The 24,104-nt window shown below is 40.0% G+C and overlaps 1 long non-coding RNA gene across 2 annotated transcripts; it reads right to left on the reverse strand.

Annotated features, from left to right (window-relative positions):
- Positions 1-2,933: 2,933 nt before the first annotated feature.
- On the reverse strand, positions 2,934-4,776 carry LOC113008840 (uncharacterized). 2 transcript variants are annotated; one of them, XR_003270068.1, is made up of 4 exons: positions 4,697-4,776; positions 4,072-4,208; positions 3,582-3,654; positions 2,934-3,288 (listed from the first exon to the last, which is right to left on the reverse strand). It is a non-coding gene; the product is annotated as an uncharacterized LOC113008840 (long non-coding RNA). The 2 variants fall into 2 exon arrangements; XR_003270069.1 differs by having other exon boundaries at positions 3,582-3,658.
- Positions 4,777-24,104: the final 19,328 nt, after the last annotated feature.

A 24,104-nucleotide genomic window follows, 5' to 3' on the forward strand; every position in this document is an offset into this window, starting at 1 on the left:
TGGCGTCTGAGTCGGACTGGAGCTCTCTGCCCTTTACCAATCCAGCCACGGGCCCATCAAGACTCACTCTCATTTCATCAGTCCATAAAACCTTAGAAAAATCAGTCTTGAGATATTTCTTGGCCCAGTCTTGACGTTTCAGCTTGTGTGTCTTGTTTAGTGGTGGTCGTCTTTCCGCCTTTCTTACCTTGGCCATGTCTCTGAGTATTGCACACCTTGTGCTTTTGGGCACTCCAGTGATGTTGCAGCTCTGAAATATGGCCAAACTGGTGGCAAGTGGCATCTTGGCAGCTGCACGCTTGACTTTTCTCAGTTCATGGGCAGTTATTTTGCGCCTTGGTTTTTCCACACGCTTCTTGCGACCCTGTTGACTATTTTGAATGAAATGCTTGATTGGTCGATGATCACGCTTCAGAAGCTTTGCAATTTTGAGACTGCTGCATCCCTCTGCAGGATATCTCACTATTTTTGACTTTTCTGAGCCTGTCAAGTCCTTCTTTTGACCCGTTTTGCCAAAGGAAACGTTGCCTAATAATTATGCACATCTGATATAGGGTGTTGATGTCATTAGACCACACCCCTTCTCATTACAGAGTTGCACATCACCTAATATGCTTAATTGGTAGTAGGCTTTCGAGCCTATACAGCTTGGAGTAAGACAACATGCATGAAGAGGATGATGTGGACAAAATACTCATTTGCCTAATAATTCTGCACTCCCTGTAGTTTCTGTAGATCTGGATCAGAGGCAGTTTGTTCCCTCAGTTCGGTCAGCCTAGAGAAAGAGATATATTGGACTGACATGATCTCGTAGTCTGCCCTTTCATTACTGTGCCGCTCTGCCCAAGTTGTGGGACTATGGGACAAAATGTCAGCATGTCAGCATCTGTGAGCCTTCTTTGTATACTATCTGGAAGTTGCACTTTTGCAGTCTCAGCATCATGCGCTGCAATTTGGCTGGAGCTGCGTGTATACATTTGTTTAGGATTGTGACTAATGGCTGATGATCAATTTTGATGAATTCGGAACATGTGAAGACAACACCAAGAAGCTCTTCCTTGATCTGCGCATAGCGCATCTCAGTCTGTGCCAGAGTACGAGAGGAGTAGGCGATTGGGACACCTTCCTGAAGGCATGCAGCTCCAAGTCCCATCACTTGCATGTGATGGGTTTCTGGACGTCACAGTACGGACTTGGAGCTGAGAGTGGATGGACTGGTTAGGCTGGTTTTTTTTGGGTTTTTTTAAAGCAAATGCATCTTGAAGCTGCTTTAGCCAGTGCCACTGTATGTATTTTCATGTTAGCTCACAAAGTGGGATTGAGGGCTCACTGAAATTGGGAATGAACTTTCCCAAATAATTAATCATCCATAAGAAGCGTTGGGGGGCTGTGACGTTTTCTGGTGTGGGTATCTCATTAATTGCTTTGGTCTTAGCGGAATCGCGCTTTAAGCCCTTTCTTGTGAATAAATGTCCAACATAACAGACTTCTTTGAGGTGGAATTTGCACTTTAGGGGGTTAAGTCTCAGTTTGACTTCCCTCACACGGTCAAGTACCTTTCTGAGATTATGTTCATGCTCTTTCATATCTCTTCCACCAATGATTATGTCATCGATGATAACAGCATAGGGGTATCCTGCAAAGACCTGCTCCATTGCACGCTGGAACACCTCGCTGGCTGAGTTGATTTCATATGCCATTCTGCCAAATGGAGAGCTGAAAGTTGTGTGCATGGATAACATGTGGTCAAGTGTTATCTGCCAAAAGGAGCATTTCACATCCAGGACAGAAAAGACTGTGGAGTTAGGCATTTGTGCAGCTACCTCCTCCATGGTACATATAGGTTGTTGCGGGCATTTCAGAGCTTTATTTAGATCACTTGGATCTATGCAGAAGTTTTCTTGTGGGTTGCCACCATAGATAACTGTCATGGTTCGGCTGTGTGGCAGGCAGGAGAAGGACCCAAACGCAAACTCACGGAGACGAAATGTAAACTCAAAAACACAGCTTTAATGCTGGCATAAAGTGAAACACAAAAAACAGTACTAAACTTAAACTGGGGAGACTAAAGCACGAGGAGCCACAGGGAAAAATCACACAGCTATGAGGGAGACTACGACACTGACAAAGAGAAACACAGAGCTTAAATACACAGAGGGATAACGAGGGAATGAGACACAGAAGGAGAGCACAGCTGGGAGTAATCAGGGTGGACGAGACAGAGACGCAAAACTAGAAACACTCACATGAGGCATGGACCTTCAAAGTAAAACAGGAAGTATCACACAGAGACACGAACTAGACACAGTGGAGACAGCAACTAAGAAACAGAGACAAACCATAAGGCAGAGGTCTAAGAACCAAAATACACAGAGGGAAATACTCAGCTTTGAACACAAGAGACTAGACTAGAGGGAGTAACAAAAGACCAACCATGAGAACATAATGCACAATGCAGGGTGACAAAACAAGAAACTCAAACATGCAAAGACACACAATAAACAGAACAGAGGGGGCACAGAGAGACATGAAGGGCAGGGGAGACTTAACATGGGTTGAAACACAAGGGGGAACTAATAAGCAAATGAACATAGGAGGCCTAATGAGCTAAACATACTATAAACATCAAAATGAACTAGAACTCAAAACACTGGGTCCTAAGACCCAGGATCGTGACAGATAACACCCTTTCTGTTGGCCAGTGACAGGACCGATCACGCGGAGATTGATCATCTAGATTAATTCTGCTTTAACCTTGCATTACGCCCCCCTCGAGGGCAGGAGGAGGTAACACAGTGTAACACTAATGTGTCTCCAAACGCTAAGATCAAAATGTACCTCACCCAAATTTGATGCAAAAGGGCTCACGGCATTGGACTAGTAGGTTCGGCTGTGTACAGGAAAGGCAAACTGAATGAGACTCAAGGCAACTGTGAGTTTTGAAAATGCCAGCTTGTGTATTTTTACTCATTCAGAAAAAAAAGAAAATTAATGACAAACATACAAAAACATTTCAAATGAAAGTATCCCTTTTTGGTACCAGTTTTTCCTCAATGAGAACCATGTGGTACAATCACAGTAATCACCGTCCGTAAGTCCAGGGGGATGTGTGTGAAGAAGGGGAATAGTAGGTTCAAAGTGGTGGTTTTTTTTTTGTTGCAGCTGGCCTACCACACTCTGCCATGCAGCACAGGAAAAAGTCAATTGGTCAACAGGATTGGCTCGCCATCGATTACAGGATCCGTTGCAATGCATTGAAAGGAAGAACATTAAGGAAAAAAACCTGACCTGTCAACGACAGTGTTATAGGACATTAAATTCCCATATAATCACAGTTCACAATTCGCTATCACCTAAGATGTACTATTTGTAACGTTACCCATGTTACAAATTGAAAATAAACAGTAAAACAGATAATAATCTGTGCATCAGTTTTAAATGCTTTTTTTTTTCCAGTAAATAATATAAAGTTTTCCACAAAACACTGTAAACAATTTCCCAATAAATACCAGAACATTTTGCTTACAATGAACTCATGAAAAGTGCAGATAAGCGATTAACAATTAAAACACTTGGCTCACCTCAAAAAAAGAATAGCGCAGGAGCGCGAGATGGCGCAGGAACAATGAAATGGCGCCGTCTCCAATTCCTGACCTTCCTCGACCAAACAATGTAAAAGAAACTAAACTAGTTACTCGTCTTAGCAGTACACATGCAATAAAACAATTTTTCATAAGCAGCGAGTACTCCCATATGGAAAAGAAATAGTAAAAACTTATATGTGATTACTCATGAAAGTGGCCACTTTCATGAGTAAATCATATAAGGCTTACATGATTTACTCATGAAAGTGGCCACTTTCTCATTACTTTCATATATTGTTTTAGTAAGTATCCAAAACATACAAGTTTCATTATATAATTTTTCAAGGGATCTTATATGTGTTTTCACTCTTATATGCTTTTCATACAAGTTTCACACAAGACAGATACAAACTTTATAAGATTTATATATATCTTTTCCATATGGGCTAACTCTTATGTTTATATCACTTTTTTTTTTTAAATGTACCTCGTTTCAGTGAATCTCCATCTCCTTTTCCTCGCTAGCGTGCTCATGGGGGATTCACGAGAGAGGAGGAAAAGCCTGTGCTCTCTCAGATGGAGATGAAAGGCGGGGCACTGCACCACATTGCAGCAGCTCATTGGCTAAGAGCAACCCACGTTTACTTCAGAACAGTTAACTCTTTCACTGCTGAACCTATGGCTTATTCACTATAAACTTAGTATAAATGCTAAGATTAATATATATATTTTTAATGTTTTGGTACATATTATCCAAGCTATACTTCAATATGGGTTACAACAACTCCAGAAACTCAGTACAAGTGTTATATGCTGAGACAAGTTTAATAGCAGCTTTCTCACAAAAACAATTACACAAATTCATACAAAAAAATGTGGGCGAGAAAGGGACAGTTAGGTTGTTCCAAAAAAAATCCCAACAAAACACAAAAAAAAGACCAAACCAAAACTTAGCTGAGCTCTTACCCTAGAAAAACAAGAAGGGAAAAAAAGCCCTAATCCTTAACTCAAAACAAGCTCAAAAATTACAATGGGTGGCACCAACCCACTTACCTAATGTTTCTAACAGAATAGATTCTACGTGAGTAAGTGTATGAGGTCCCCAGACTCACCTAGTCCTCCTACCACAACCTTCAAACAAACAAAATGCACCAGTGGAGCTCTACATGTGTGCCAAACAATTCCAAGGTAGAGAGAGATACACCCAGCCACAGGTGAGTTTCCTTATCGGGGCGTGCACTCCTGGTTTGTCCAATCAAAGCCTCCTTTCTCTAATTGATCCCAAATTGACTGCAGTCTGTGTACCTGGCAAAGGGAGAGGGAAAGAAAACATGCGGCCTGCAGACTAGTAACACCTTGTCTTGCATTGGTACTGGTATTTTGCGGACAGAGAGAGGCGTTGAAAGGCTGCTCCAACGGAACTTATTGTTTTGGAGGAAAACACAAACACGGTGTACAGTCGAGTCTTAATAGCTTACTTACAACTGGGCTCGTCAGGCACTCTTTTTGGCTGCAGTGGTTATTATTATATTTACATGCTTCCAGCTCCCGTTTCTGCTCAATGACAACTCGTACCTTTCCACTCCCCTTTTTCTCCCTCCTCGCGCTCACAGACACATAACGGGTATGGCAGTCCATTCTCCCAGCAGCACGGACTACACTGCCCACATTCTTTAGGGCTATGCCTGTAGCATTCTGCCTATTAGCTTAGCACAACAACAACAACAACAACAAAAAGGCCTCTCTCTCACCCAGGAAACACACAGTCGCAGAGAGGGCAAGCGTCACCCTGTAACCATGGCAACCGTAACGCTGCCTCCTGGAACAACAGAACATCACAGCTGTCAAACAAAACCCAAACAGTCCTGACCCGCCACAATATGAAACAGGAAAATACTGCTGTGTATTCCATTTATTTCAACAAAGTAACTGTATTCTAAATACCACCTTTTTAAACGGTAACTGTAACGGAATACAGTTACTCATATTTTGTATTTTAAATACGTAACGGCGATACATGTATTCCGTTACTCCCCAACACTGTTCATGGAATAGGTGACCGGAAGCTTACACAGCAAATCCAGCATGTCCAAATTAACACTGTCAGATTTGATTTCAACACTATTAAAGTGTCTATATGGGTCCACACCAGAGAGTGTTAATTTAACTCTTTTTGGAGAGTTGGTACGTTAACTCTGATTTAGTGTTAAACACCAAATCTGTCTGGAGTTGATAATTTAACACTTGGTGTTAAGAGTTTATATATTAACTCTCAAAGTGTCACGGTCTGCAGAGACAGGCCGTGCGGTGGTGTGTGTAATGGACCCAGGTGCGTACACAAGTGAGCAGACGGGAGTGAGCTTAACAGAAGGCGAGCCTTTAATATGGCTGAAAACAAGGTGTACAAACACAGCAGGGATAGCGTGGCTAAACAGAAACCTAAACTGGGAACAAACTATGGTGAGGCTATGGCTTGGAAGACAACAGACCGGGCATGGAAACATGGAGGGTGGGAACACAGACGACGCGACACAGACTGTAAGAAACACAGAGACTAAATACACATGAGGGATGATCAGGGGAAGTGGCCACACATGGGAACACAGCTGACACACATGAACTTAACGACAGGACAGGAGGAGTGAGACTGAATACACTGACAGTGAATGCAGGCCTTCAAAGTAAAACAGGAAACATGGAGATTAGACATGACACATGAACCGGGGAGGCGTAGTACAGGGGGGGGTGACAGACGCGACAGCATGAACTTGACAATACAAGACACACAGACATAAACACACGAAGAGCAAGGGAGGCTTGATACGAGGGTAACATATACAACTGGCTGGACTACCTAGTGAACCTAAACAAACAATAAATGATAATCATCAAAATAGGTTAAACACAAAACACTGGGTCGCATGACCCAGGACCATGACACAAAGAGTATTTTAGTTTAACTACGTAAGAGTTATCTTCTAATTCATTCTAAAAAGCGGGAATTTTACTGTTCTGAACTTCTAGAAATTTCTTTTGGAAATAAACATTTACTAAAAAGATGCAATGGTTTTTGAAAAACATTTATTCTGAACTGTGCACCACAATTTCAAAACATTTTCTGAAAGATGTAACAGTATACATGTTCTCACTTTCATTAGAATTTTGTTTATCAAAAGGTCTGACATGGTAAATGCAAATAACAGCATTCTCATCACTTATTTCTTCAATACAATATGCATGTCCTTCATTCATCACTTTGTGGAACTTCAACGCACTTCTGCTCTCCCCCATATTCCATCTTCACAAGCATATCCTGTGCGGAGATTGAATAAAAATTAGTTGACACTAATTAATGGCACAAATAATCCAGTAAACAATTGCAGCACAGTAAAAAAAAAAAGAAATCCTCTTTGAGCCATTACTTGTGTAAAGTATTTTCCCAAAAGACAAAGACACAGGCAACAGGTAGTACTGAACTAAATGTAAAACCTCAACCTTTTTCATTTTTACCTAAACCGTGTGCACAAAACTCTGGAGGGATCTATGCTAACGTAGAATCCAGTCAGGACGTCTGCTACTGCTGTTTGCTCGTTTTTTTTATGGGCGATCGTTTTAAGGCTTCAAGTAGCACCATTATACCAACATTTCACATTCTAGACATTGTTTTAGGTGTATTTGACCAAAAGTTTGACTGAAAATTCACATGCAAGCTTTTTTTCAAGGCTGTGGTATTTGCCTGCAAATAATACCTTTCAGCTAGCTAAAACAGAATATTATGCTATCAGTGAGCAACATGGCTAATGCCTTTCACACAGCTTTGTCTCAACTCCAAAGAGCCACAGAAGTAAAAGCTCATAATAATAATTGAAACAATCTTTGAAAAAATGACTTACCAAGCATGGCAAAAACTCAAATATGTAGAGCAAAATGTTCTGAAACGGCTTCACTTCAGCTTCGATTGGAGCCGTGCTGGGGGCGGAGTCTGTGAATTTACTCTATTGGTGTCATAGCCCCTGTAGGAGTTCAGAGTTAAGAGGTCAAGAGTTAATGTTTCCATTGTAACACCTCCAGATTTGACAGAGAAACACTCATTTTTAACACTCGATTTTAACTACTATCATTTTACACCTCAGAGTTACATTAAAAGAATGTGACTCTGCTTAGAGTAAAATTAACTCTACTTTTGCAAGAAGACTATTAACACCAAAACATTTAACACTTTTGAATTTGCTGTGTACCAAGTTTATCTTCGAAGAGATCAGAATACTTGAGAAGATCTGTTCTAAAAAGTTATTTTCCTCATCTATGGCTACATGGTGGATTTCTTTGTTCAATAGGATTAAGTCTAAGCGGAGACAGTCTGGTAGGCTGAGTAGAGGTTGTATGTCTCGTTTCACTACAAAGAATTGTAGGAGGTATTTCTTGCCTGCAGACTGGCCCAAGAATGTACTGTAGCTGTGCCAGCTGTTTGACTTTTCTCACCTCCATATGTCACCAGTTTGGTTTTCTGTGATAGCAGGAGTTTTCCATCTTGTTTCAGTTGTGCAAAAAGGTCAGCTGGCGTGACATTACATTTAGTGCCGGTATCCACTTTGAGCACAATTGGTTTTCCATTGACATGCACAGTAGTGAATATGTAATTCCTATGCAGAAAACAGGGATTTACAGTGTCCAGACTAACCACAATCACAAAGAACACTTCCTCATCGCTGCTGGGCGCTTGCATCTCAGTGGGTTTAAGAATCTCTTTTTAAATCCCCTTGTTTGTGATGACTCACCGCATTTCTGGAAGTGATTTCATTTTTAGCATTTATGCCATTGCTTAACATATGCTGGGCATTTATCTCTTTTTGCCTCATGGCTGCCGCCACTGTTGTTGCAATTAGTTATTGCATGTGCAGGACTCTGTTCTGATTGTGTTGCACACTGTCCATTGCCTGACTTTGTCTTGAATTTCTTTAGTTGTCTTTTCTTCATTTTGTGATGCAAATGATCCATCTTTGCTGTTGTTTGTTTTGGAGCTGCTAGAGCTTTTGTTTGTTGATCAGTTTGCTTGAATATTTGGCACATTTCAATTGCTTTGCTTTTGAGTTAAGTAAAGACGCTGGATTTGTGTTTCCTTGTAAGCTTTTACTGTATGTTACTTGAGGAGACATTACAAGCAAGCAGCTTGACCCCTGGGATGGGAACTGAGTCCTGTGCATGGGCAGTACTCTATTATTCAACAATAGTCAGATGTTCTACACACATGATCAGTAGAGCTAAATACTCAGACTAATCAAAAGTGCAGCACATTCACAGAGTTAGAAGCCTGCATGTTTTAAGTCAACAGCACATCTCAAAGAAGTGCACGAGATATTTTTACAAGACAACAAAACATCTGATGGTAATTTACAGATGAACAACAGACGAATGTACAGATGTACTGTTGTATACATACGTACAGATATACAGATGATCTGTTTAGCATACAGATGTTCTATATTGCTATACAGATGGGCAGATATACAGATCTACTGTGAACAAATATACAGATGTGCTAAATATATACACATGTGCTAAATATATACAAGATGGATATCTTTTAACCCTTTAATCCTTTAAGACCTACCATAGAACCAAGTCCGCCAGAGCTTATATTATATTTTTACATGTTGTAGTGCCATTTTTGGGAGCATTTCAAGTTGATATACATCAATACAACCATTATAGCCCAAATTTTAATAATATGTATGCATTAAGTGCACAGTAGTTACATAAATTGCAAAAAAGTGCAATAAACTACAAAAAAATTGAAAATCGTTTTTGTTTTTTTAACATATATTTCTAGTTAGAGAAATTTAAGAGGCTTATCCCTCAAAACTGTAAATACAAAAAAGTTCCACAAAATAGTTTCCCACCACAGGAAATTTATTTTGAGTGGCTTCATATTTTTATTTTTGAAATGCACCAATTTATATATAGTGCAGGAAAAACGAAAATAAATATTATAATGCAAATTTGCAAAAATAACAGCATATGCATCAAAATAAACTCTTTCCAGCAGTGCAATATGAGTCCTAAGCATCCCAGAAACTATTCAGAAAGTCATAAAGTCAAACATAACTTTTAAAAACACCAGTATAAGCTCATAAGGCCCTGATGGTAAAAAAAAAACAAACACCCCTACATTTCTGCAAAATGACGTCACTTCCGGTTTCGGGCAGGACATGGCGGACATGCGATAGTTCGCGCTGATGGACGTAGGAAGTGTTACAAACAGCTGATTGGATCGGCAAAGCGTGTTTCTGGAATATTATGTTTTTGTTGCTGCAATTGCTTTTTATGCATTTTTTGCAAAGCTATATGGAAGGAAACTGTGACCTAGGATAAGCTGATGGCATAAGATGTAAGTACAACTCCTCCGGTTTCATATGCAAAAAAAAATTATTGCGCTAGCTTATGTGGTTGCAGGATTTAAAAATAGTTATGCAAAATGGAGTGGGCACGGCTGGTTGGTTGTATTGATGTATATCAACTTGAAATGCTCCTAAAAATGGCACTACAGCATGTAAACATATAATATAAGCTCTGGCGGACTTGGTTCTATGGTAGGTCTTAAAGGGTTAAAGCATCAGCATCAGCTTTTTGGAAAATGGAATGTTGTTTTTTTGGAGAAATGACGATATTTGGACAAGAGGGGACTGCTAAATTATCTTTTAATGCTAGCTAGCATAGTTAGCAAGCTATACGGGTACCTCACAAGGACACAGATACCTGCTACTTAACATCCAAATGAAATCCTTAAATTTCACCAAAACTGGAGCTCAGCCTTCTTGGAGGGTCTGTTAGTACAGTAATCTCACAGCAGCCATATTTTTGGCCAGATGATGTCATTAAAAATGACAACAGCACAAACACAGTCCAGAGGTCCAGCTCAGGGACTCTAAGACAGCTTCCAGCTACAGTCAAACAGGCCATGCTCCCTATTAATGCAAAGTTTAAATCTTAAGAGATCCACTCTCTTGCTGTGAAGGCACTGACTCGCTGCTAGAGCCTCTGCTGGACGCTAGACAAACTGCACTAAGCAGAAAGGGTTGTAAATCAGCCGTCCCAAACCCCTGGGCCATGGACCGGTAGTCGTTTGGTACCGGTACCAGTTTAGGCTCGGGTTTGGAATTCATGGTTTTCAGGGTTTTTATCATTAACCCTTTACAGCCGATCGGAGCGGGCACGCTCTGTTTTGCGTAACTATTTTTAAATCCCGGTAGCACTGCAACCACGTAAGCTAGCGCAAAAATTTTTTTTGCATATGAAACCGGAGGAGTTGTACTTACATCTTATGCCATCAGCTTGTCCTAGGTCACGGTTTCCTTCCACATAAAGCTTTGCAAAAACTGCATAAAAAGCGCTTGCAGGAACAAAAACATAATATTCCAGAAACACGCTTTACCGATCCAATCAGCTGGTCATAACACTTCCTACGTTGGAATAGACGTCAGCGCGAACTTTTGCATTTCCGCCATTACCTGCCCGAAACCGGAAGTGACGTCATTTTCGCGGAAATGTAGTCTTTTTTACTATCAGGGCCTCAGGGCCTATACTCGTCTTTTTAAAACTTATCTTTGACTTTATGACTTTCTGTGTCGTTTCTGGGATGCTTAGGACTCATATTGCACTGCTGGAAATAGTTTATTTTGATGCATATGCTGCTTTTTTGCAAATTTGCAGTATAATATTTATTTTCGTTTTTCCTGCAGTGTATAAAAATTGGTGTATTTCAAAAATAAAACTATGAAGGCACTCAAAATAAATTTCCTGTGGTGGGAAACTATTTTGTGGAACTTTTTTGTATTTACAGTTTTGAGGGATAAGCCTCTTAAATTTCTCTAACTACAAATATATGTTAAAAAAGCAAAAACGATTTTCAATTTTTTTGTAGTTTATTGCACTTTTTTGCAATTTATGTAATTACTATGCACTTAATGAATACATATTATTAAAATCTGGGCTATAATGGTTGTATTGATGTATAGCAACTTGAAATGCTCCCAAAAATGGCTCCACAGTATGTAAAAATATAATATAAGCTCTGGCGGACTTGGTTCTATGGTAGGTCTTAAAGGGTTAACTGGGTCTTTTCCCATATTGTAGTTGTCTGTCTGATTTTGAAAGAAATATTTGCACATTACCATAGCAACCAAAGAGCATTAAGGGGCAGAGAGGAGAATGTTATTCTCAATGTTGTTGGTGCATTTCAGGAGGACGCCGCAAAAAAGATTACACAATTACACAGTAAGTTCACGTTTATTATTATATTTACAAAATACCACAGTTTTTGTCTTGGTCGTGTCATTTTATTTTGTTGTATTTATCCGTGACGGACAAAATGTTGTCTGACATTAAACCGGACCATGGTGCAAAAAAGGTTGGGGACCGCTGCTGTAAATGTTCAAATGTCCATTTTTCATGGATGTTTCTGGAAAGTCTTCACTATGGGCAGAAATCTGTGCCATCAGAAACTGAATTTGAATAAGTTCAATTTGAATTTGAATTGCTCAGATTGAATCTGAATTGTAACTTGAATAAATGCTTTTGAAAACTGAATTTGAATTAGTCTAATTTGAAATTGAATTTATGGTTTGAAAATGATCATCACTAAATTGAAATTGAATTTTATATTTTGAAAATGAATTGATTTGCTTTGAAACTGCATTTTATCCTTTAAAAATTCAGCTCTCGAATAATTTCAGTTTCACTTCTCACCATTCAGTTTCAGTTCTACAATTCAATTTCAGTTCCAAAATTCAGTTTTTTGGAACTTACATCCGGTTCCGGTTCAAGCGCAGATTAATAGAACTACGTTTTACTAGCGGACCGAAAGTGTTACCGACGGGAATCTACAGCGTCTTGAGCTGAATTAAGACTTCAGAAGTCATTCGTCATGTCGAATGACCAGCGGATAAACTCTCAGGTTGGTAATAAATGTACTACATGTATAAGAACAAGCGTCATGTTAACAAATGATAGCCGTAAGGTAACTTTTATGCTTATTGTAGCTGCTAGCTAAAAACGCTAATTTAGCGTAGTTTGCCCTGAATTCAGCTTTGACAACAAATATGATCGACTGTTTCTAGTAGAATTCCAAAGTTGTCATCTTGTACCCTCTCAGAGTACCCCCTCTGTATGCTTACAGAGACCCCTACAGTAGGGAAACATGCAAAACGGTGTCCAAACCTTTGTATTTTAGCTTTATGTCTTACACAGCATCCCAACTCTGTAGCTAACTTAATAACTTTAGCTAAAGTGAATAGTTAGTCTAATTCATTAGTGCAGCATTACTGGATCATCTCTGTTTGAAGTGATATAATATGATATACAGCTATCACTGAAACAGCAAACTTTGTAAATAAGCAAACAACACTTCTCATTCTCTAAACGTTTGGCCACAGCTGTAGATTACACTATCAGTGCTTGTTCACTCTTGACAATAATTACATTTCTAAATTTACTTTGTGGATTTACAGGTAAACAATATCTAATATTTTATCTAAATGACTACTTTGTCTTTAAAAAGGGTGAAGAGCCTGAGGCCGGTGACAGTCCAGTTCTACTCTAAGTACATCCTTACTGTGGCTCACAGGACAAGGCCACATTCTTGTCCTGCCAGAAGAGAAGAGAAGCTTCAGAGTCTTCATGCAGTTCAACCACACCTGTCATATTCCGTATGACAGGGGTCTCAAACTCCAGTCCTCAACGGTCAAAGTGTCATGCAACTTTTCCATGCCTTCGAGGACTGGAGTTTGAGACCCCTGCCGTATGGTGTTCATGCTGTTTTCTACCCCACAGTTACAGCATGTCTGACTGCCTGTTCAGCATATGCAAAAATATATGATGAGTTTAAGCATGTGATGACTAAGGCCTTCCATTATGGTGTTTGTCATCACATGTCACAGACATCTGGATGATCATTTGGAATAAATAAAATACTAAAAACGTGTTACTTCATCTTTTATCTTTATTATTATTGTTCTTATTTTACACTTTTCATTGTTAGGCATTAGGTTTATTTGTAGTAGTCCTTTCCAACGTCTTTCCCTCTTCCATGTTACTGTGTCAGCTTGTCAGCATCTATTTGGGTTTGGGAGTGGAACAGAAAGTAAAGAAATCCAAAGTGCCATTAAAACCAGGAGAGGTTCTTATATTTCAGAAGAAGGGATTAATTCAAAAGAAATGACCTCAATGCCATATTTTATTTAGGAACCCTAGAGAGCACTTTGCAAAATAACACATTCTTATAATTTCACCCTCAGATGAGCCAAGCTACGACTGTCAGGGAAGGTGATGTAGGTTCAGAGCATATGAGAGTGGTTAAGTTAATGTCTCTTGTCTAGATGAAGGCACAAGAGGGATCAATGGCAAGGCGTAGAGATTCAGTATCTTCAGTCTTCAGTGGACACTCCATTTCTGGCACAAAACACCTGTAACAGATGGTCGATTTAGGAGGTGACCCGACAACTTCAGCCTGTCAAACATAGTAATGGAGCAGTATGCTTTAAAAAAAAAAAAAAAAAAAAATCTAATTAAGCATGCACTCAGTAGAAGAATTATTATGGTAGTTAAACACAGTGATAGTTGTATATCACATTATATCACTTCAAACAGAGGTGATCCAGTAATGCTGCACTAATGAATTAGACTAACTATTCACTTTAGCTAAAGTTATTAAGTTAGCTAAAGAGTTGGGATGCTGTGTAAGACATAAAGCTAAAATACAAAGGTTTGGGCACCGTTTTGCATGTTTCCCTACTGTAGGGGTCTCTGCAAGCATACAGAGGGGGTACTCTGAGAGGGTCCAACATGACAACTTTGGAATTCTACTAGAAACAGTCGATCATTTTTGTTGTCAAAGCTGAATTCAGGGCAAACTACGCTAAATTAGCGTTTTTAGCTAGCAGCTGCAATAAGCATAAAAGTTACCTTACGGCTATCATTTGTTAACATGACGCTTGTTCTTATACATGTAGTACATTTATTACCAACCTGAGAGTTTATCCGCTGGTCATTCGACATGACGAATGACTTCTGAAGTCTTAATTCAGCTCAAGACGCTGTAGATTCCCGTCAGTAACACTTTCGGTCCGCTAGTAAAACGTAGTTCTATTAATCTGCGCTTGAACCGGAACCGGATGTAAGTTCCAAAAAACTGAATTTTGGAACTGAAATTGAATTGTAGAACTGAAACTGAATGGTGAGAAGTGAAACTGAAATTATTCAAGAGCTGAATTTTTAAAGGATAAAATGCAGTTTCAAAGCAAATCAATTCATTTTCAAAATATAAAATTCAATTTCAATTTAGTGATGATCATTTTCAAACCATAAATTCAATTTCAAATTAGACTAATTCAAATTCAGTTTTCAAAAGCATTTATTCAAGTTACAATTCAGATTCAATCTGAGCAATTCAAATTCAAATTGAACTTATTCAAATTCAGTTTCTGATGGCACAGATTTCTGCCCATACTTCACCATGAGCTCCGTGTAATTGTTTTTCAGTTGGTTTTCATCAAAAAGTTTGTCACTTCCACATTCAGAACTTTCCAACATAAGATCGATAATGTTGTCTAATGTCTTTACTTTAAAACAGAGATGGGCAACTCCAGGCCTCGAGGGCTGGTGACCCGCAGGTTTTAGATATCATATCATATTATATTTAGATATGGGTCAACACACCTGAATCACATGATTAGTTCATTACCAGGCCTCTGGAGAACTTTAAGACATGTTGAGGAGGTCATTTAGCCATTCAAATGAGCTGTTGGTTCAAGGACACATCTAAAACCTGCAGGACACCAGGCCTTGAGGCCTGGAGTTGCCCACCCCTGCTTTAGAATGACAGCGTAGAATATAAAAGGACAGTGGTGCAAACACAGAAGAACTAAATGTCTAAGAGTGATTTTAATGCAGAAGCCTGGGTTTGAATCCTCTCTGGCTTTTTATTGCGTATGCTGCTCCTTCTCCCAGCTCTCCTCACTTCTCTTTACTGTCCTTTCCCAGTAAAGGCTAAAAAGCCCCCCTAAAATATATATTTATATAAAAAATTATCTTAATGCGAGTTAAGCAGATTCCAGAAAATAAAGATTTTAGTGGTTTACTGATGATCGTTGGAGTGGGCGAAGAGTTTACGTTTTAATGTATTTGTGATTGAATTTTCCAGTTAAACATTAAATATCCTTTAAGGAGGCTACTGATGTTTCCCAGCACTGACACACTCAGCTTCCAGCTATGAGCGAGTCTCCGATCTGCCTCGTGGAGGCTGCAGGCCAGCGATCGTCAATAATCGGGTTTGTTATCCGGCCGATCTCCTGGCTGACGGAGTGAGGAGGGAAAAAGGAGGACGGTGCATCAGTAAATCCTCACTAAGCTCCTTTCTTCGAGGCATCCACTTCTGGAGAAAATCTGACACAGAGCTTCCATTACGATGCTGGCAGATGGAGCTGCCAGCGAAGAAGGAAGTGAGACCAATTATTTCCTGAGTGGGATTCAAACTTTTCTCCACGGGGCTCAAAGCTCAGGGAAAACACCCACCTGAGCTGACCCACACCGCCTGCCATCCACCCATTGCAGGTAGACCCCCTGTGCATGTGTGTGTGTGTGTGTGTGTGTGTGTATGTGTGTGTGCGTGGTGGTGGGAGCGGGTGCTGGTGTCCATTTCTGCCCACTCATCTCCTCTCTGAGCACCGCAGGAAACCAGAACATCCTGCATCCCAAAGCCAGGTCTGCAGCGAATTACAGGTCTGATTCAGAGACAGCAACGAGGCGTGTCGGCGAGAGGTCATCAACAAAAACGAGTGAAGAAAGGAGAGGTAACAAGGAGGCAAGAAGAGGAAGAAGAGAAGGACGCAATGCCAGGAAGAAACGAAAGAAAAATATTTGAAATGAGCGAAACTAAAACAACAGAGGAAGGAAGCTGATGAGCAACTAATGACCCAGAAATACATGAAACCAAGAGTTTATTAATGCTCACGCCTGCTGTCATTTCTCGGTGAAGGTGAAAACCGAGGCTGCACAGATAACATCAAACTGAACTTCATTATGAAACGAGTTTAAACCGCAAAGAGAGGATCTGTTAAATGTTGCTGCATGTTCTTTAACTTTGGTGGAGGACGCATCTTTGCAGCTGAGGCTGTCACATGGACCTCACATTTGAAATATTTAAAATGCATTAAAATATCTTCAGTTCGGTCCCAGTGTCACTTTACTTCCTGTTGTATTTTGAAGATTGAAGATGGGTGTTTCTGTTTTCACTGCCTTCCTTTATTGAGTTCACCTGGTCCTGTCATGGTCCATGTGTCTGCCTAGTCGGCCTAGCGAGGCTACATATGGTTTTGTTTGTGTTTTGCCCTCCTTTTCTCTCTCTCTCTCTCTCTCTTGTCTTCGCTCTGCTTGGTTAGGGCTCACAGTGGCCTCCTGCCTTTAGCCCATGCACCTGCAAGTAATCATACACCTGTGGCTTAACATCCTGTTTTCCCTGGCCACTACTTAAGACAGTAGTTCAGAGTTTCTTGTTGCCGTCTTCTCTTGTGTTTTCCTGGTTTTGATATTTCCATGTCTGTTTGTATATAGATGTCCTGGACCTGTCCTGTAACCCTCCTTCCTGGATATCTGAGTGTCTGGCAGTGTGGCGTGGTGTGTTATTGCGAAGTGAATCCGATCACAGAGTGAAGTGCGCAAGTGCGCTTAGAGTGGAGCGAACGGAGCATGGTTTGGCGAGCAAGTGTGGAGCACCTTTTTCCCCCTACCTGCCCATGGATCCCCGGAGCCCCTGAATTTATGCTTCATATTTGTGACAGACTCTTAACTAATATTAAGTTTATATTTTACACTCTGTTGTGTATTAAAAAGTCTAAATGTTAAACTTTTGTGTAAAGGTTAGGTTAACATTAAGTTGCATTTTAGCCACATGCTAAACAAGATGCTTTTTTTCAAACCAAGTCGTGCAGTAGCAATGTTTCCTTCTAAGTTTGTCAGATGGGAGAAAATTGGTCATAAAGAGCGTGCTGCACCAAAATCCTCCTTGTGGTTGATTGGCTAACTAGCAGATTTCTGTGACTGCCTGTAGTTTGCAAGGAAGACCAAAACTGGTCTGCAGCCTTTCGCCAACCAGTCGCTAAGCAGGAGCTTCAAAAAAGGGTACACAAACGGATGTCTGCACCAAAACAACAGGACAATGTCTGTATGTATTCATGTTGTTTTTCTAGTTCTTTTCATTGTTAGCACTTTTGTGTCTTTTTTAAAGCTGCTAAATAAATAATAAAGTATCTTAATTATCTTTTATTCTAAAGCAGAAACAGACACCATTCCTGCTTTTTGGGGGGTTTTGTACTATGGTAGTGATGAAGGCATCTTCGTTGTGACAAATTTAACCCAGCATGATCCAGTAATTCGCTAACAGGAATGATGTTTTTCAGTTCAGTTAACTCTAAAATGTTACGTTTTCTTTATGTGTAGGCCCGCTGCATTTAAACTATAATCTGGTGCACATGTGGACATGATTTAAAGCTTTTAATAATTCAGATTTTAGGCAGAGTGTAAAGAATCTGTAGCTGATTAATTTATTCGTAAGACGAAGCGCTCTTGGTAAAGTTTAAGCCTTTAAATGGAGGTGCTGCAATGTTTACGTGACAAGTTATTAATCTTTAAATAGAGGAAAAGTTTCTGTCCAGTGCACCTAATTAAAATCAACATATAAAGAGCTGAAAGCGTTGTTTCAGAGCTGTTTTGACCCAAATTTAAACAGTGATCATTCATTCTCTTGCAGAGGTATTATTTCAGAGAAACCAGAAACAGTGAGTCTGTCCTGGAGTCTTTTAAGAAGGAAGCTGAGCGTGAAGCCGAACGGCTGCAGGTCTCAGAAGAGGACGAAGCTTGTACTCTTCCTCTCCCCCTCTGAGAGCCTTTTTACAGGATTTTCCCTGCATGCATTGCCCTCATGAGGAGTTGAGGGGATTTCTGTGTGTTTGGCTGCCGAGGCCGCCTGTCAACGCGTCCCGTCAACAAATCCCAGTTTCCATAGAGACGCCCAAATACCAGAAATAAGAAAAAGTTCGAGGCCAAATTGCATTTTCTTCTTTTCTCCAGTCAATTGGTATGAACAAGGGAGTTAGCTTAGAGGAGCTGATACTTTAAACATGCCACGGGGAGTTAGAGATGGAGCCCAGCGGGGATTTGACGCTGGCTGACAGAGTCAGGCCTTCTCTGAGGAAAAGTGCCCTAAAAAAATAAAAATAATAATAATAAAAATCAACAAGTGGAAATATAAATCGCTCCTGCACAGATTTTAGTGCCATCATTTTAATCACATCGAGAATCAAACCCTGAGCGAGGAGGTCTCATAAATTCACATAACAGTGACATGAGTGACATTTTTATCTATTTACATACAAAAACGTGACATTTTAAAGAGGCTGTTGGTGCGGTTCTTTTGGTGTGCACCTAAAGGTGAATGTGATATCTTATGTTGTACTCTATAAGAAACGCACCAGTGAACCAGCCCAGGTTTGTTTTTAGAGTTCTGTCTCTCAACGTTCTGTTAGAAAGCATTGGTTTTAATTACATCGCGTTTTGGAGCCAGAAGTTGCCATATTTGGGCAACGGGGTGAACGGTGGTGCAACTTTCATTTCCCTTTATTTTAACTGTCAAGGTAAAGAATCATTTTCAGTATAAGACTCTTGGTAAAGAAACCTGGAGGAACATATGAGGGTCAGGGGCTGGAGTTCATGCTGCTCCCCCTTCAGAACTTCAGATCTTAAGGATCTGAAATTGGGGGAGCACCACAGTGGGCAGGTCCACTCGGAAGAAAGTGCCTAATGAAGTGTGAGAGTAGCAGCACTCTATAAGAAACTCACCAGTGAACCAGCCCTGGTTTGTTTTAAGAGTTCTGTCTCTGAATGTGTTGCTGTTAGATGCTGTTAGAAAGCATCGGCTTTAATTACATCGCACCCCCTTGAACCTTAACCCCCACCTCCCAAATAAACCCAGACCCTCTGTGCTCTCCACCCGCTTTCATCCTGCCTCTTTTCCCCCCCTCAGCCCGGAGCTGAAGCTTCTGCTGCAGAGACATTCAAAGACTGTAAAGTCGAAGCGACAGATTGAGGCCACACAGACTTCTCATTTCCCACTTTTCATAGTCACGTTAGAAAGTTTATAGATGGTTGCGTTTAAATAGAAGCCAGAAGCAATCGAGTCAGCCACTTCAGAAACTCTGAATAAATGAGCTCAGATTTACAACATTTCTTCCCGAACGACTCAGCTTCTCCATGTTGAAGTTTTTCTAATGAACTCTTCCAAGGAAGTCTGTTTGTGCTTGGCAGGTTATCGCAGAGTTTACTCAATTATTCAAAGTAATTATCACATTTGAAAGAATCAACTCTGAATTCCATAGAATAGCTTGTTTTTCTTCTCAGAAGGTCTTTTCTGTGCCACCGTTTGTTTGTACATCAGGTTGGATGGAGTTAGTTTCATTATTGATTAAACAGTAAAACAATGAAGAATACCCACAGCTGTAATTTCACCAGCAGTCCCAAACCACCAAATGATGATTGATCTGCTGCAAGAAAACCAGAAAACCCTCAAATCTGAGAAATGCAACAATCCAGGTTTTTTTACTTTTCAACATTTACTCACACTATTGAGTTCAGGTCGTGGGGGCAGCAGTCTCAGAGCAGAGAGGCCAAAACGTCCTTCGCAGAGGTGGGACCAAGTCATTGTTTTGCAAGTCTCAAGTAAGTCTCAAGTCTTTATCCTCAAGTCTCAAGTCAAGTCTCAAGTAATGTCAGGCAAGTCAGAGTCGAGTCTCAAGTCACTGGTGTAAAAGTCCGAGTCAAGTCACAAGTCTGAAACTTTGAATTTCAAGTCCTTTCGAGTCTTTAAAAAAAACAAACGAAAAAAGAATGTTGCAGTTATGCTAAATGTAAATATTAGACCATGTAATTTTAAAATCTGTGTTTTTCTCAACACATGACAAAATAGTGAACTTAGAAAATATACACAAATTGTGAAATTGCACCTCTTTAAAATGCAGCTCAATTAAACCTAGCTCCAAGAATAATTTTCACCGACAGTTCTGAGATAAGCTGCATGTTATTCTTGGGTGCGGTTGTAGGACCAGCTTTAAAATCGCATGACAAAAATATCATACACATTAAAGAAAACTGTATCACCAACGTAGCCTGGACAACATTTGCTAGTTAGATGAAGTCAGCTATCTCATCTTAGCATATTTATATGTATATTTATAATTATACGGTTCTTGGAGTGAGTGCATACACTCATGAAGTTTAGTAACTTCAGGTCACTGCAACAAGCCCAGGTACAGTTTACCGACGGATGGGTGCAGGACCTTGAAATGCACCGTGTAGAACGAAAGACCATCGTACGTATCATAAGTTTACCAGTCTCACAAATCGTCGTCATAAATACACATTCGTTAACCGTTTATTAATATAACCTTTGAGCTCAACGGTAATTAATTAGTAGTGGAAATAATTTCTGGTACCCATCACAGAAATGTAGCAGTGACAATAATATTGTATGCTGTAATCGTACTGGGCAATTAGTGATACAAAAAACCTGTTTTATCCTGTGAATAAAAGTATGTGTTTTTGTCAGTGTACCATAATAAAAGAAGCGAAACGCAATATTGTGTCAGGATAATTTACTATTTATGCACAATAAATAAAGGAGCATAGCGCGACAATTTCTGTTCAGCGCCAGACTTGCTTGTAACCTATATCACCAATTATGTTATGAAAATGACGTATTAACTACAACAGCAGACTGACCTTTGTGTAAATGCTTGGAGCAGACTAACCTGTGAGCTGGAGTGTTCTGGGACGTTATATTTGATCTTTGAATGGCTGCAATCCAGTCGCCTCTTTGTTACTTCGGAAACATGGCTCGAACAATTTCTCTTCAACGACATAATCCGATAACAACCGATCTCTTTACCCGTCGGCTTCCCGTGGCTGTCATGCGACCGGCTATTGCAGTTAATAATACAACAGCTTCTTGACATTTTTGTGTTTCTTTTTATCGCTGTGTGACTGATTTTAATTGAAAGCCTGCGTGCGCTAGTACCGCTTGCCACGAGTTCCCAGAATCCTTTGCGGTTCTACCCGTGAATGACGTCACATTTTCAATCTCTATATAATATGCATGTTAAATTTTATATTTGGGGTAAAATATCAAGTCTTTTCAAGTAAACCGGTTCAAGTCCAATTCAAGTCCCAAGTCATTGGTGTAAAAGTCCAAGTCAAGTCACAAGTCTTAGAACATTTTTTCAAGTCAAGTCTAAAGTCATAAAATTAATGACTCGAGTCTGACTCGAGTCCAAGTCATGTGACTCGAGTCCACACCTCTGGTCCTTCGCCCCAGCAACCGCCTCCTTGGTTTCTCGGAGGAGGAGGTGCAGGAGAGCCGAGAGATGTAATCTCCCCGGCATGTCCTGGACCTTCGCTCAGATAGACGTGACTGAAACAGCTCCTTCAGCAGGGATCCTGCAGCTTTCTGATCCTCTTGTGTTGTTTTTAATGTGTGTTTGAAAAGATTTTCCAACTGTTTTATGGTCACTTTGGGAATCTTCTTAGTCTCCTTGTGTCCCTGTAATTCCACCACACTCAATTTTGTAATTTTGCATTTAAATTTTTGTAATTCTCGATTTTAATTTCATGCTTGCACACCTTTTACATGATTTTGAGTCCGTTTGACAGATGTTTGCATCTTTTTGTAATGATTCTCTTGTGGTCATTTTGCATCTTGTTGTAATGATGTTACATCTGTTTCTGCCTGTTTTCTATCTGTTGTGTTTTTGCACTTATTTTGCACCTTTGTTAGTTTTTTTGGCTTTTTTTGTTGGTTTGCGCACATCTACAGTTGTTTTGTGTCTGTTTGGTTGTTTGAAGCTGATGTTTCTGACCCAGGAGGTTGGTGTTATCTTGGTGAAAGTGATTCAACCTGAGGAAATTCGTGTGCATCACGTCTGAAGTGACTAAGGTCTTCCACGGTGCACAAACTATTTCACAGCCCTTCTGTCTTGTGGGTTGAGGTTGGGTTTCTATCCTTATTACTGAGTGTGTCTGATTGTGGCTCGTTTTTGGCATGTTTTTGTTGTTTCTCAGACGAATCTGTCCTCCACCAGACCGCCGTCTGCCAGGGGATTTTCAGACGCTCAACACGACTGCTCCTTCTCTTTTTACTGTGCGGTCGAGTCATTCGATCCAAACCTCAGGGACAAGACAAGAGGTAATAAGTGGAGGCTGTACAGTAGCACCTACTGTAAGCTTACAGCCTCAGTGCTGCAGCACCAGATCCAGATGTCTGGTGAAGTCTGGATAAATATAGACTCTGTCAGGAGCTGTGAAGTCCCAGCTATGTTCTGTAAACATTTTCCTTACCATAATTTGAATTTTATTATAAACTCACAGGCTTACAAGCCAGTAAAAAAGCAGCCATAAACAAGAAAGCAGCTACTGAACATGAAGACACCAGAGTTTTCAGCTCAGCAGGCAGTCAGCTTTTCACACTCAGACATGTAAAAGTGCTCCAGGCTTCTCATCAGCAGCATTAAAGCACAGGTCAAACACTCAGGTACATGAAAAATGTTGATCAATGATCAAAGGTGAAGTAGATTCATCAGAAAAAATGACCTCAAGTAACCAAAAATAATTTGGGTGGAGAAAAAGAGCAGTTTGAGAGGCTGATGTTAGATTTTTTTTTTTAATCTCGTACTTTCAGACCTGATGAAGAAAAAGGAAAAGAAAGATGAGAGACAGAACCAAAAAAGTTGATTCTGTTCATCTGGATGTAGCGTTTTCAGTGGGAGAAACGTTTCGTCACTTGTCCAAATGACTTCTTCAGTCTCAGCTGACTGCAGGTTTCCCCAACATTATAAACAGTACATTTGCACAATGACTGAAACTGAAGCCCACTGAACGAACAATGGGCTTTGATCAGTGGGCTTTGATCAGCGGTTGTTGCAACAGTTTGCATATTAATGATCAAGGAACTGACCTCACAGCCCATTGCTCATTCTCATGTCTTGATGCAGTGAGCATGCATCAAGACACGAGAGACAGACAGTTTCATTATTTATTATTTCAGCAGAATTACATTAGGATAAATTACTCAACTTCTTGTTTTTATAGTTTTCATTCATCAAAGCTAAATTAAAGTTTAAAAATGATACAAAAAATGAATGAAAGAAAACAATTTAACATGAAAGTCTTGAACCTAATCTTTAAAGGGTTATGTCAAATTTTTCCTGGATGAAAAGTTTCCAGGAAAAGCTGAAGAAATTGTATATTTGACTTTAACTTTCCAGTTCCAGGAATAAACTACAGTAAAAATACAGATGAGAAGTCTTTTAAATGAGATTAGCATAATGATCCCTCCACTGATCCAATGCTCTGCTGTTCTTAACAGTAATGGTGCCGTGAAATTCTAATTAACTTCAAATAACCAAAAATGAACCTGCAGTTCCT

This window comes from Astatotilapia calliptera, chromosome 17 (genome assembly GCF_900246225.1).
Source record: "Astatotilapia calliptera chromosome 17, fAstCal1.2, whole genome shotgun sequence".
Classification (NCBI taxonomy): Eukaryota; Metazoa; Chordata; class Actinopteri; order Cichliformes; family Cichlidae; genus Astatotilapia; species Astatotilapia calliptera.